General features: G+C 36.6%; 1 protein-coding gene across 1 annotated transcript in view; it reads right to left on the bottom strand.

Moving 5' to 3' along the window:
- Ero1L (endoplasmic reticulum oxidoreductin-1-like protein) overlaps positions 1-12,380 on the bottom strand; it is a 252,075-nt gene that overhangs the window by 110,961 nt on the left and 128,734 nt on the right. The gene's annotated exons all lie outside the window — the stretch shown is intronic.

The raw sequence follows: 12,380 nt of genomic DNA, 5'->3' as shown, positions 1-12,380 counted from the left end.
TCAGTCGAATAGCAAAGTTATGTTATTTATCATTCAAGAAAGAAATAAACAAAATCAAATTGGAAATTAATGAAACACAATCTGGTTTTCAGGAAAATAAAGGTACTAGAGAAGAACTCTTCAACATTAGATATTTTAAGGATACTTGTGACATAAAGATTGAATAATATAAGCACGTAAACACAAGAAAGACATTTAATTAGCCATAACATTTTGGTCTGAAAATTGCAGACCATCTTCAGTGGCACCACAAGAACACATAATATTAAATAACATAAAATTAATATGAATTAATGACTTATCCTGATTAGACTTTCCCAGATTTTTGATATAGTCATTTCGATTCAGGTTAGGACGATGGAGTAATACCTCTACGCTTTCTTTGAATAAACGTTCAAATTTATAGCAGGATCTATGTAAGAGGAGAGTTTTTGACCAAAGGATGTTGTAGTTAATTTCAATTCCGTGCTGAGCCAATCCAGATTTTTCAGGTTTGTTGTGATTGATGTTCTTGGATTATTTTTTCAAGAGAATGTACAGTTTATCCAAAATAGGAGAGATCACAGTTGCAGGGAATTGGATAAAATCCAGGAAGAGACATAGTTGAGCATTTGTCTTTAGGAGAAAGAAAATGGGAAGATAATTTGTTAATAGGTGAATATGTAGCTGATAGCTCATATTTCTTCAGAATTCTTGAGAAAGGTTCTGAAATCCCAGAGATGTATGGAATTGGAACTAGACGTATTGAATCTTTGTTGTTTAGTTGTGGATTATAAGAATCGAGAAGATGTCATGTACTTTTTTCGGAAAAGCCATCGAGTTTCATGTGTTGTTGGATAGTAGAAAGTTCTTTCTGTAGAAAATTAGGAGTAGAACAATTAGTTTGGCTCTTCTGATTAGACATTTTATGATTCCTGTTTTTTGACAAGGACGATGGGCTGATTCTTTAAGAATATAATGACCTGTGAATGTTCATTTCCTGTAAACTGTAGTTGGAGTATTTGAAGGTGACTGTCTAAAAATGATAACTGGTTGTTTTTTTCCATTTCCATAGTAAACTTTATACGATGATGTAAGGAATTGATACTGTTTAAAAAAGAGGTAAGGAGTCTTTGTTGTGAGGCCATATAGTAAAGATGTCATCTATATATCCTACCCAAAAGGATGGTTGAGGGAAAATAGATGAGAAGAGGACTTTTTCCTTGATGTTCTAAATAAAAGTTGACTAATGCAGGGGAGAGAGGACTTCCCATGGCCGTTCCTTCTACTTGGCTGTAAAATTTGTTTTGACATAAGAAATACCCAGAGTGTATTACGAAATCGAATAGTTCAATAATGTCTTCTGGAAAGATGTCAGCCTGTAATTTTAAAGTCTCCTTGAGAGGTACATTTGTATATAAAGATTCTATATCAAAGCTGACCATAAGATCTGTAGGCTGCAGTGAGATATTTTTCAATTTTTCTAAGAAATTGGAGGAGTTTTTAAGAAAGGAACTACAGTTGCCTATGTGAGATTTCAATAATTTAGCTAGATATTTGGCTATACGGTAAGTAGGAGAATCAACACAATCTACTATTGGACGAAAAGGATAGTCAATCTTATGTATTTTAGGAAGATCATAAAATCTAGGAGGCTTGCAAATTGTGTCTATCTAAACTGATGACTTCATCTAGGAGAGAATTTAATTTCTTTAGTTGTCTGGATCATAATCAACTTCTTGATATGTGGAGCGATCTTTAAGTAAAAGAGAAAGTTTTCTTCTGTAATTTGCAGACTCTATAACTACTGTTGCTTTCCCCTTGTCAGCTTTGGTGATAATGAGGTGATTGATTTTTCTCAAAGACTGTAAAGATTTCATTTCAGAAAGAGATACGTTGGAAGGAGGAAGTTTGGCCTTAAGTAGAGAAGAAGTGACTTCTAGGCGAAGAGCATTAGCTTTATGACTAGTTAGATGATTGAGATTCCGTTCAATGTTAACTAGGAAATCTAGATATGCTATCTTATTAGGAACAATAGAAAAAACATGTCCTTTTGACAGGATGAGGGTTTCACTATCAGTTAGAGGATGTCCGGATATATTGACAATCCAATTATCTGGGCTTGAATTGTTTAGAAGAAAGAGCTTCATATTTGCAGTTTAGATGTTGACTTAGTTTATTATATGCTCGTTGAGTAGAACGTTTAGCCACATTTAAAACTATGTGTGAAAGATGTGGATCCAAGTTTGTGGAAATATAGGTGCGAAGATCAGAAATATGATGACTGTTAATAGCAAGATCACGTTTAGCAGCTTTAAGTTGGTTGCAGATTAAAGATAAGCTGGTGTTCTGGTAAATATTATGAGCTCCAGGAGATTTTATAGTTTCTTTAACCTTAGTGAAATTGGGAATAATCTTGTTGTCGTGGCATTTTTTAAAAAAATTGATCTTAGCTCGTAATTTACCTTGTATAACTGAACGTTTTCCTAATTTATCGGTTATTTTGGTGGCATTTTCCCCGTGAAGGATTAAAATTTGATATTTTAAGGATACTTGTGACAAAGATTGAATGATATAAGCACATAAACACAAGAAAGACATTTAATTAGCCAAATATTTTGGTCTGAAAATTGCAGACCATCTTCAGTGGCACTACAAGAACAGTTTTAAAAAATACAAGGTGGAATACTAACAACAGATCATTTAAAAATATAACAAGCCGTGTGATGTTATATCACTAAGTATTAAAGGGAATATTATTAAGCAGAGACATGATTGAAATAAAGATATTAATTAATAATATTAAATAACAAAATTAATATTAATTAATGAGTTATCCTGATTAGCCTTTCCCAGATTTTTGATACAGATATACAGTCATTCTGATTCAAGTTAGGACGATGGAGTAATGCCTCTATGCTTTCTTTAAATAAATGTTCGAATATCTGTATCAAAAATTTGGAAAGTCTAATCAGGATAACTCATTAGTTCATATTAATTTTATGTTATTTAATATCTTTATTTCAATCATGTCTCTGCTTAATAATATTCCCTTTAATACTTAGTGATATAACATCATGCGGCTTGTTCTATTTTTAAATGATCTATTGTTAGTATTCCACCTTGTATTTTTTAAAACTGTTCTTGTAGTGCCACTGAAGATGGTCTGCAATTTTCAGACCGAAATTTTTGGCTAATTAAATGTCTTTCTTGTGTTTACATGCTTATATTATTCAATCTTCAACATTAGAACTATTATAGAAAGATATCTAGAGAAGCAAAAAAGAAGTCTACTTATTTTTTATTGACAACACAAAGGCCTTTGACAATACAGAATTTGATTCATTCTATTTCTAAGAGAAAGAATCAAAAAATTAGGAGTAGATTTTAACGATACGAGATTACTGATTAAATCTATGATGAGAGTAAACTGCCTCAATAAAAATATCAGGAGAGATCTTGAATGAATTCCCAGTAAAGAAGGGTGTCAGACAAGGCTGTATTCTTTCTCCTATATTGTTTAACCTCTATACTGAAAATATCTTCCAGCATTTAGCAGAATTTAAAGGAGTCAGCATAGGAGGCAGAAATATAAACAACTTAAGATATGTAGATGATGCAGTACTAATGGGCTGAAAATAAAGATCTTCAAAACCTACTAGAAGAGACGTTGAAACTAAGTGAAAAATATGGACTTAATTTCAAATTCAAAAAAAAAAAAAACCCAAAACCATGCTGGTAACAAAAGAAAATACCCAATATAAATATTAAGATCAGAGGAAATACTTTAGATCAAGTAGAGAGTTATATATGTATTGGGGTCAACTAATTACAGAGAATGGAAAGTGTGATAAGGAAATATTAAGAATAGAAATTGCTAGATCAACTTTCATTAGCATGAAAAACATTCCGACCTCAAGGGAAATTCACACAAAAACAAGAATTTGGCTGTCCAAATGCTACGTATGGTCAATACTGCTATATGGAGCAAAAACCTAGACAATATCAAAATATTGTGGAAATAAACTAAAAGCCTTTGAAATGTGGACCTCAGAAGAATCCTTAGAGCCCCATGGACTGCCAAAAAAAAAGTAATTTAGAGATATTAGAGATGATTGGAGAAGACAGGAATCTGTTGAAACCTATTAAGAAAATAAAACCACCTACCTTGGTCACACACACATACAAAGATATGAATCCCTACAAAAAACATTTTTAGAGTGAATGGTGCAAAGAAAAAGAAGAAGTCTTTTATCAGAAGTCAAGCCCTCTAGTGCTAATTAAGGTAAGCTATCTGATCTAGCTATGTGGCACAGCCACTAGAGCTGTTTCTGAAGTATTTTAGTGATGATATTTTCTTGTGTTCTAGCAACGGAGTAAATTTTCCTTCTAATCTTGTCATTTGTTACGTGTGCCGTATACGGTATCTTCAAAAGATCTCTGTAGCACTTCATCTGGAAGGTCAATCATCTTTTCTCATCTTCTTTTAGCAATGTCCAACTCTCAGAATAGTATCAATGAGGTAGAGTCTTGTAGCTAGCTGTATTTTATAGTTCTTCCAAAGTGGCTGTAATCTCTGAAGGGAAACAGTTGCTTTAGCAATGCATGCTGCAATGTCATGTTTAGACTTACCATCGCTGTGTTGTATGCTTCCCAAGTAGGTTAATCTTTCTACATCTTCCAATTTTTTATCATCAACTGAAATTTTCATAGTTATTTCCTGAAGACATTGTTTTTGATTTGTGAATGCTGAAATTATATACTTGGTTTAATCCTTTATCTAAGTGTAAGCAAACATAGTTTGCACCTGAATTATCTTCAGGACTGGGGCAACTTGTATATAGAAGCTAACGAGTTCACATCACTTGCCTTAGTATCCCATAATTAAAAGCACATATCCTTGCGAACATGTATAATGCTATGCATTATGGGAAGGGTCACTACCCAGAGGTGATACTAAGGTTGAAGTAATGCAGAAGTCATATTTTCATATACAAGTAGCCAAAAAGGTGTTACACCTTATTATTATTAAAATACTCTGGATTGGAGATAGTTGTTGGATACTGAATCAAGGCCTTCTGTATATCTAGAAAATTATGACATAGTATTTTTATAATGTTGGGGTGCAATCCTAGCTCGCCTCCTTGTGGTGCACCCTGGATAACGCTAAATGAGCTAGAGCGACCTTGGCAGCCAATCCATCCATGGATCTCCTGGCTATTAACTACATGCAGCAATCAGAAGTGAATGGTTTGAAGAACCAACTGACTAGAAATCTTGGACCCAAGTCCAAATCTGTCATCTTAACATCGAAGGAATTAGCAAATCAAAATGTGAATACCTTCCAAATATAGACATTGTACTCCTCCAGGAAACACATACTGCTACTGAAGAAGACTTGTACAAAAGAGGGAGAATATACGGCTACCAGCTTGTGGGAGTAACTTATCACCATGCATATGGCATAGCCACATATACACGCAACAACGTTGAGCAGATCGAACTTGTTACTGCATCAAGTGATGATGATGTCAGCTTGATCGTGACAAAATTGGGCGAACTGACGCTTGCTAATGTCTACAAGCCACCAAACGTCCAATGGGCTCAACAAGTCCTCCCACTTTTGAGCCACCCAACTATATATGTGGGAGACTTCAATAGCCACCATGAGTTATGGAAGTATGCTCAGAATGACGAATGCAGCATAGCCCTCACCAACTGGGCCGAGACTTCCAATATCTACTTGGTCTTTGACGCTAAAGAATTGGCACCTTCAGATCAGCAGCATGGAGAAGAGACTATAATCCTTACCTCTGCTTCGTCACCTCTAACAACATGAATGAACCACTACCTGCTCAAACAAGAGTTCTCGGTGACTTCCCTCATAGGCAACACCGACCGGTCCTCCTTGAAGTGGGCATAAAAATACCTCTCGTCCGATCAATTCCCCACCCGAGATGGAACCTTAAGAGCCAATTGGGAAAAACATGCCATTGACCTTGACAAGTGTGTTCGTTTCATACCTCCTGTACCCAATAACTACAATCGATTTGTAGGAGCTGTCATCTCTTCAGCTAAAAAACATATCCCTAGGGCTACAGAAAGGAGCATATCCCTGGATGGAACGAACGGAGCAAACAGCTCTACGAGAAATTTATGGAGAGCGGTGATCTGGAAATCACAGACGATCTCCTCCACGACTTGGATGCAGCAAGACAACAATGCTGGATCGAAACAGTTGAGGAACTGGACCTCAGGCACTCCAGCAGGAAGGCCTGGAGTGTATTATGGAAGCTAGGAGGCGCTACAACAATGACTACTAAAAAGACAGATGTCACACCAAACCAAGTTGCTAACCACATTACTAGAATCTTGAGATGCCAACGTGGTAAAAACCATACCATTAAAGTTAAAGAGAAGCCAGAGCCCTGAAGGCAAAACTACAAGACGAATCAGAATATGCAAGACCCTTCAGCAATGAGGAAATCAATAACGCACTAGCTGATACAAATACAGGAAAGGTCCAGGTTTTGATGGAATTCACCCAGAATTTCTTATTCATGCTGGCAAAAATACCAAAAAAATGGCTCGCCTGTTTCTTCTTGGAAATAATGAACACTGCCGTGTTGCCAAAGGAATTTAAGAGAGCCAACATCATAGCCCTTCCCAAACCTGGAAAATCAACTGATAACCCACAAAACTAATGTCCAATTGCACTACTAAGCTGCACATATAAATTACTGGAAAGACTACTGTAAAACTGCATAAGCAACACCATCCTTGAACACATTCTGATAGAACAGGCAGGCTTTAGGCCCAATCGCAGCTGTTGTGACCAGGTTTGGCGCTGACATCATACAGTGAAGTAGGCTTTCAACAAAATCTTAAACCTTCTGTAGTTGTCCTTGATTTAACTGCCGCATATAACACAGTCTGGAGAGAGGGCAAGCTGTATAAACTAATGAAAGTACTACTGTGATGAAGAACAATACAGCTTATTAAAAATATGCTCAGCAATAGATATTTCTGTGTTATCCTTGAAGAAAATATCAGTAACCAAAAGAAACTCAACAACGGCCTACCACAAGGCTCAGTGCTGGCCCCTCTCTTATTTAACCTATACATAGCTGACCTGCCAGACACAGCATCTAGAAAATTCTGCTATGCGGATGACATAGCATTAGCTACCAGAAATAGAGAACTAAGATGGATGGAGGAAACTCTCACAAATGACCTTGCTGCTATACATAACTACTTTAAAAAAAGTAGACTGCAACCAAGCCAAAGTAAAACTGAAGCATCAACATTCCATCTCATCAATAAACTGGCACATGACGAGCTGAACATCCGATTTGGAAAATCAGTTCTACACAACAACAAATATCCTAAATACCTAGGAGTTACACTTGATTTTCCTTATCATATAAGAAACATGCTGAAAACACAGCTGGAAAAATTAGAACCAAAAACAACATCATCCAGAAATTATGTGGCACTTCTTGGGGTGCAACAGCAACCACATTAAGAACATCCACACTTGGATTAGTTTTTTTTGGTGGCAGAATACTGTGCTCCTGTTTGGCTCAAGCTGCCATACCATACTAATTGACTGCTAACTTAACACCACAATGCGACTTATCACTGAAACAATAAAAACAACTCCTATTTACTGGCTCCCGATGCCTAGTAACATAATACCACCAAAGCTACGAAGATGTGATGTTCTACTACCCGAATAATGATAAAATACTCAGAAACACTGAATTGCCTATACACAATGACATACTAGAGCTACAGCTCAACAGACTGAAATCAAGAAAGCCCCCTCTCTATAAAGCTAAACATCTGAGAAAGACTAACTACAACAAAAAAGAACAATGGAAGAGAACATGGAGCATAAATACCAATGCTCAACTCCAAACTTAGTTTGATAGGCATCGTCTCAACATCCCGGGTATGGAACTGAGCCAAAAGACTTGGATAATGCTGAACAGGATTTGCACCGGACATGGAAGTGTGCACTTTCTCTATAAGTGGGGAAAAATTCCCTCACCGGAATATGACTGTGGGCACCTGAATCAATCAATCCACCACATCTCTACTGAGTGCAGTCTTCGTGCACACACAGGCCAAAGAAGCGACTTCCTGGAGGCAACACCACCTGTTATAGACTGGATCAGACAACTTGATATTAACCTATAAGTGTTTTGTTTGTTGAAAGTATAAGTGTCTTTGTTTTATTCTAACTGTTTGTCACTTACTTTCTATATATTTATTTTGACTTATGTACCTTTATAACAGCATGTAGATTGCCATACGCTAAATAAATAAAATTTATTATGTTCAATATATTTTTCTCCAATGAGATGTATTATGAATAAATGATCTACTGTACTTCTGTTTTTATGGAATCCTGCTTGATTCTCTGAAAGTATACTTTCTATTTATCACTCAATCCTGGAGAGTAAGATTTTTTAGGAAAAGTTTGCTTGGATGACTGATTAAACTGATAGTTATATAATTGCTACATTTTGTACTATTTCATTTTTTAGAAATACAAATCAGAAGAGAAGTGCACCAGTTTTTAGGCCATGATTCATTGTTCCACACATCTTGAAAAAAGACAATGCACTGTGTCATAAGCTGCTGCTGTAACTGCATGGTTTGTGGACATGAATGTCACCACACTTGACTGGCCTCTCATAGCACAGACCTGATCTCAACCCTACTGAACATCTGCGAGATGAACTGGAGCATCTGGTAAGGTAAAGGACATCTTCCCCACAACACTTCAGGACATCGTTACATGCCTACAGGAAGAATGGTTCAAAATTCCCCACTGATCACTATTGTATGCCCTGTAGGATTGCTGCACTCAATGCAACAAAAGGAGGACTTATATTTCATTAAGGTGGAAGCCATGGCTTCCACCTTATTTTTTTTTGTTTCTCACACTATTTGTTTCTCACACTATGGTATCCGTTGACTTCTTTCTAAGCAGTGTGTGTGTGTGAGGGGGGAGGGGTTGTAACAGAACAGGAATGAACACTGATTATAAAAACTTTCAAAACAACTGAAGTAATGTTATCAGGTTTAGAAGACATTTTAGTATCCAGTTTGGACAAGATTCTTCTGATCTCTTTTCAGAAAAACAGGAGAACTGAATGTTACTACTACTGTAATGCTAGGAGGACATTTACCTAGAAATGCCAATGCAAGAAATGGAAGAAAAATAAGAATGCAGATCAACTTTTTCCATGAGTAAGAATGCAGCAGAAGTTCAAAACATGAGTAAAGTGGGGCAAAAGTTACAATCAATAACGTTGGCAAGAAACTAAAAAGCATGATTGTCATTTGGGCACAATGCAAGTTCTCTGCTTTTAGCTCTTTCAAAATATCAGTTTTGGGTGTATTGATAGCTAATCCAGTCTTCGGAATGAACAGAAAAGAAAGATCATAATTTAGATGAAAGCCGATTGCATTATGCACGATTCTTCTTTTTGTTCTATGCAGGGAAGATGAGAAGTGAGACTTTTAAATGGAATAGGAAATAAACATTTCCATACCAATAAAAATGCTTTAGTGATACAGTCAGTACAATGTTTGGATCAGAGGATTGAAAATAATACTCCAAGGATATGAAGAACAGAACTTGAAGATTATCCCACTTCACATTCTTATAATGGCAAATAACATAAATGAGAGTGGCTGCAGGTGTTGCTCAATGGGAAAAGGGAAAAAAAATACTTGACATCACATTGTGGTCTGAACTGCTTAGAGAACAAACAATACCACAGAGTATTCTTAGATAGGTCTCTGGTGAAGAATAGGTTACCAGTTGATCTCTTAAGATTCACACTCTTAAGTGTTATTAAGAGATTATATCATCATCATCATCAAATTCCTGCCATGTACCCTCAAGGGGTGTACAGGATATGACAGTACTACATGAAAAAATTACATCATTACTAACTTCCTATCTACAATTTTCCTCCAAATCAGTCTGTTACTTGTCAAGACTCCAACATTATCAGATCTTATATTTCTATCCTCTAAGGCACTTTGTACCGTATCAATCCACCTATATCTTGGTCTTCCTATGGGTCGTTTTCCTGCCAACCTGGCAGAGAACACTTGTTTTGCTAATCTTTCCTCTCCCATTCTGTTTAAGTGACCATACCATCTGAGATTAGCTCTGCTAATGCATTCCTGGATGCTGACAATGTCAAGTTCTTTCCTAATATCCTCATTTTTAATATGATACTGCCATTGATGCCATCTGTTCACGCCTCTAATCTTTCTCAGGACTCTCATATCTGCGGTCTCTAGTCTTTCGTCAAGTGTTTTACTTCTGACCCAGCTCTCAGATCCATAAGTTAAAACTGGTTTGAACACTGTTAGATTGGGTAAGATTACTGGTGATAGCAAATCCTTCAGCATACTTACTTACTGTGTGTTCTATGAAATTGGAAATGGAAACCAGTTAAGACTGTTAACTTTAAAATCTCCATGAAAGATTATTTAACCATCTGGGAAGCTGGAATCAAGATAATCAACATTTAAAGAAATCAAAAAAATTACTATTCAATGTGTCGGCTGACAGATGTCAGTTTTTGCATATTATCCTTTATAGCACTCTACAGTCATATTTAGTGAGCGTGGTGTGTCATTCACTGCAGATAGCACTTGCAGTTGACTCTGTACACTTCGATCTCAGTATGGTAACACTGATTGTTGACCTAGGATGGCCCAATTTGTCAAAAATTTGTTGAACAGATAAGCTTGCACCAATGACACCCTATCACAATGCTGCTTTCAAATTCTGTTAGTCCCCTTTTTGCAGCCATTTCAACCTGGACAGTTATGCTGACTTGGTAGTATTATATTCCTCCAATTTATACTGGCTACAAACACGTGACTTGTTACATGGCACATTGCACCTTGCCCATGGGGGTGTCCATTGACTTCTTTCCAAGCAATATATATTAATCAATTCTTTACTAAGCCAAGCACATAGAGAATTTCACCCAACTCCTCTGCAAATCATGCCTTCATGCTGTTCTCTCATAATGCTAGCTGGACTCCCTTCAGTCTTATCTGGCAGTTTAGTAGCAAAAAAAAATATAAAAAAATTATTTGCTAGCTGACATGGGATCCTCAAAGCATTATCATTAATGGCATGGTGCATTATAATATCTAATGGCCAAGACTATAGAATAGCTATGTCAAAGATGTACCCTCAACAAAGAGAAATGTTGTGTGTTTCCATTATGTATCTGATGTAACTTAAAACATCATTTGTACTTATGGTGGAAGAAATGTGGTAAAAGTAAACAGGATCTTTGCTCTCAAATTCAGGAACAGCTTTTTAGAAATTTCCAGTGAGTGAAGTGATGATTGCGAGTATGTGGATTACAGACTCTGGTTAACAGGAGAAAGAGGGGCGATATGATAGAGGCCTATAAACTTTTGAATGGGTGTGATAGCATTTCAACTGATGAAATTTTTCGTTATATGGAAGGCAGGGAGAGAACACGGGGGGGGGGGCATCCATGGAAGTTAAGGTTGTTCTCAGTCAAGAAAGGGTTAAGAGCTAGGTTTTTCTCCCAGAGAGTGAGTGGAATAATTTGTCCTTACAGGTAGTGAGTGCATCTAGTCTGAATGAATTCAAGGTTAGCTGGATATATTATGATAGCTGGGTTGAGTAATTTACAGCCTCCCTCGATGAGTCCTTGGCTCCCTGGAGGTCTTAGATAATAATACTGCAGTGAAACACGTGATGAAATTCATCTATATACCACCTAGGTTTGTCTAGTTCCATTGAAGTTTGAACTTTTTCCTGAAGGGTAGGATGCCCTTCCCCACCACATTAGAAAGTTTCCTCCAGAGTGATGGTTTGTCTGTTTGGTTGGGGGATATATCCAGGGCTACTAATGGGTGTAACGAAATCTTCATTGTGACTGGAAGATTTAGTTGCTGCAGACCAACTGGACTTCCTCAAAGTTCAGCTGCACATTGTAGTGGCCAGAGCATCTCCATTAGCACTAATCTTCCAAGGTTTTCTGCCAGACAGTAATCATACAATTTGTTACAGCCATCTCGAGAAAAGTATCTTCATCCACTTTTAAGCCAAAGATTACTAATCCTACAATAAAATTAACAAAGCATACTCCTCTCTACAAAACTAGATTTCAATTTCAATTAATCATCTCATATCAGGCATCTCTGATAAAACTATCAAGATTTGAGTATAATCTACATATCATTTTCAGGAAACTAGCTATTCATACTTACTCATCCTAGAATTCTCCCATCCTACAAATGGCAGGAACCCCTTGCAAAATTTTCTAACTTGCAAGGGGTTCTTGCCAGTTAGAATATTTTGGCTAGATGATCAGAAT

The sequence above is a fragment of the Typopeltis vanoorti genome, chromosome 10, assembly GCF_054136105.1.
Source record: "Typopeltis vanoorti isolate ZY-2024b chromosome 10, IOZ_Tvanoo_1.0, whole genome shotgun sequence".
NCBI classification, from domain to species: domain Eukaryota; kingdom Metazoa; phylum Arthropoda; class Arachnida; order Uropygi; family Thelyphonidae; genus Typopeltis; species Typopeltis vanoorti.
Note: the sequence above shows the minus strand (reverse complement) of the source record. Positions and strands in the feature narration are given on the sequence as shown.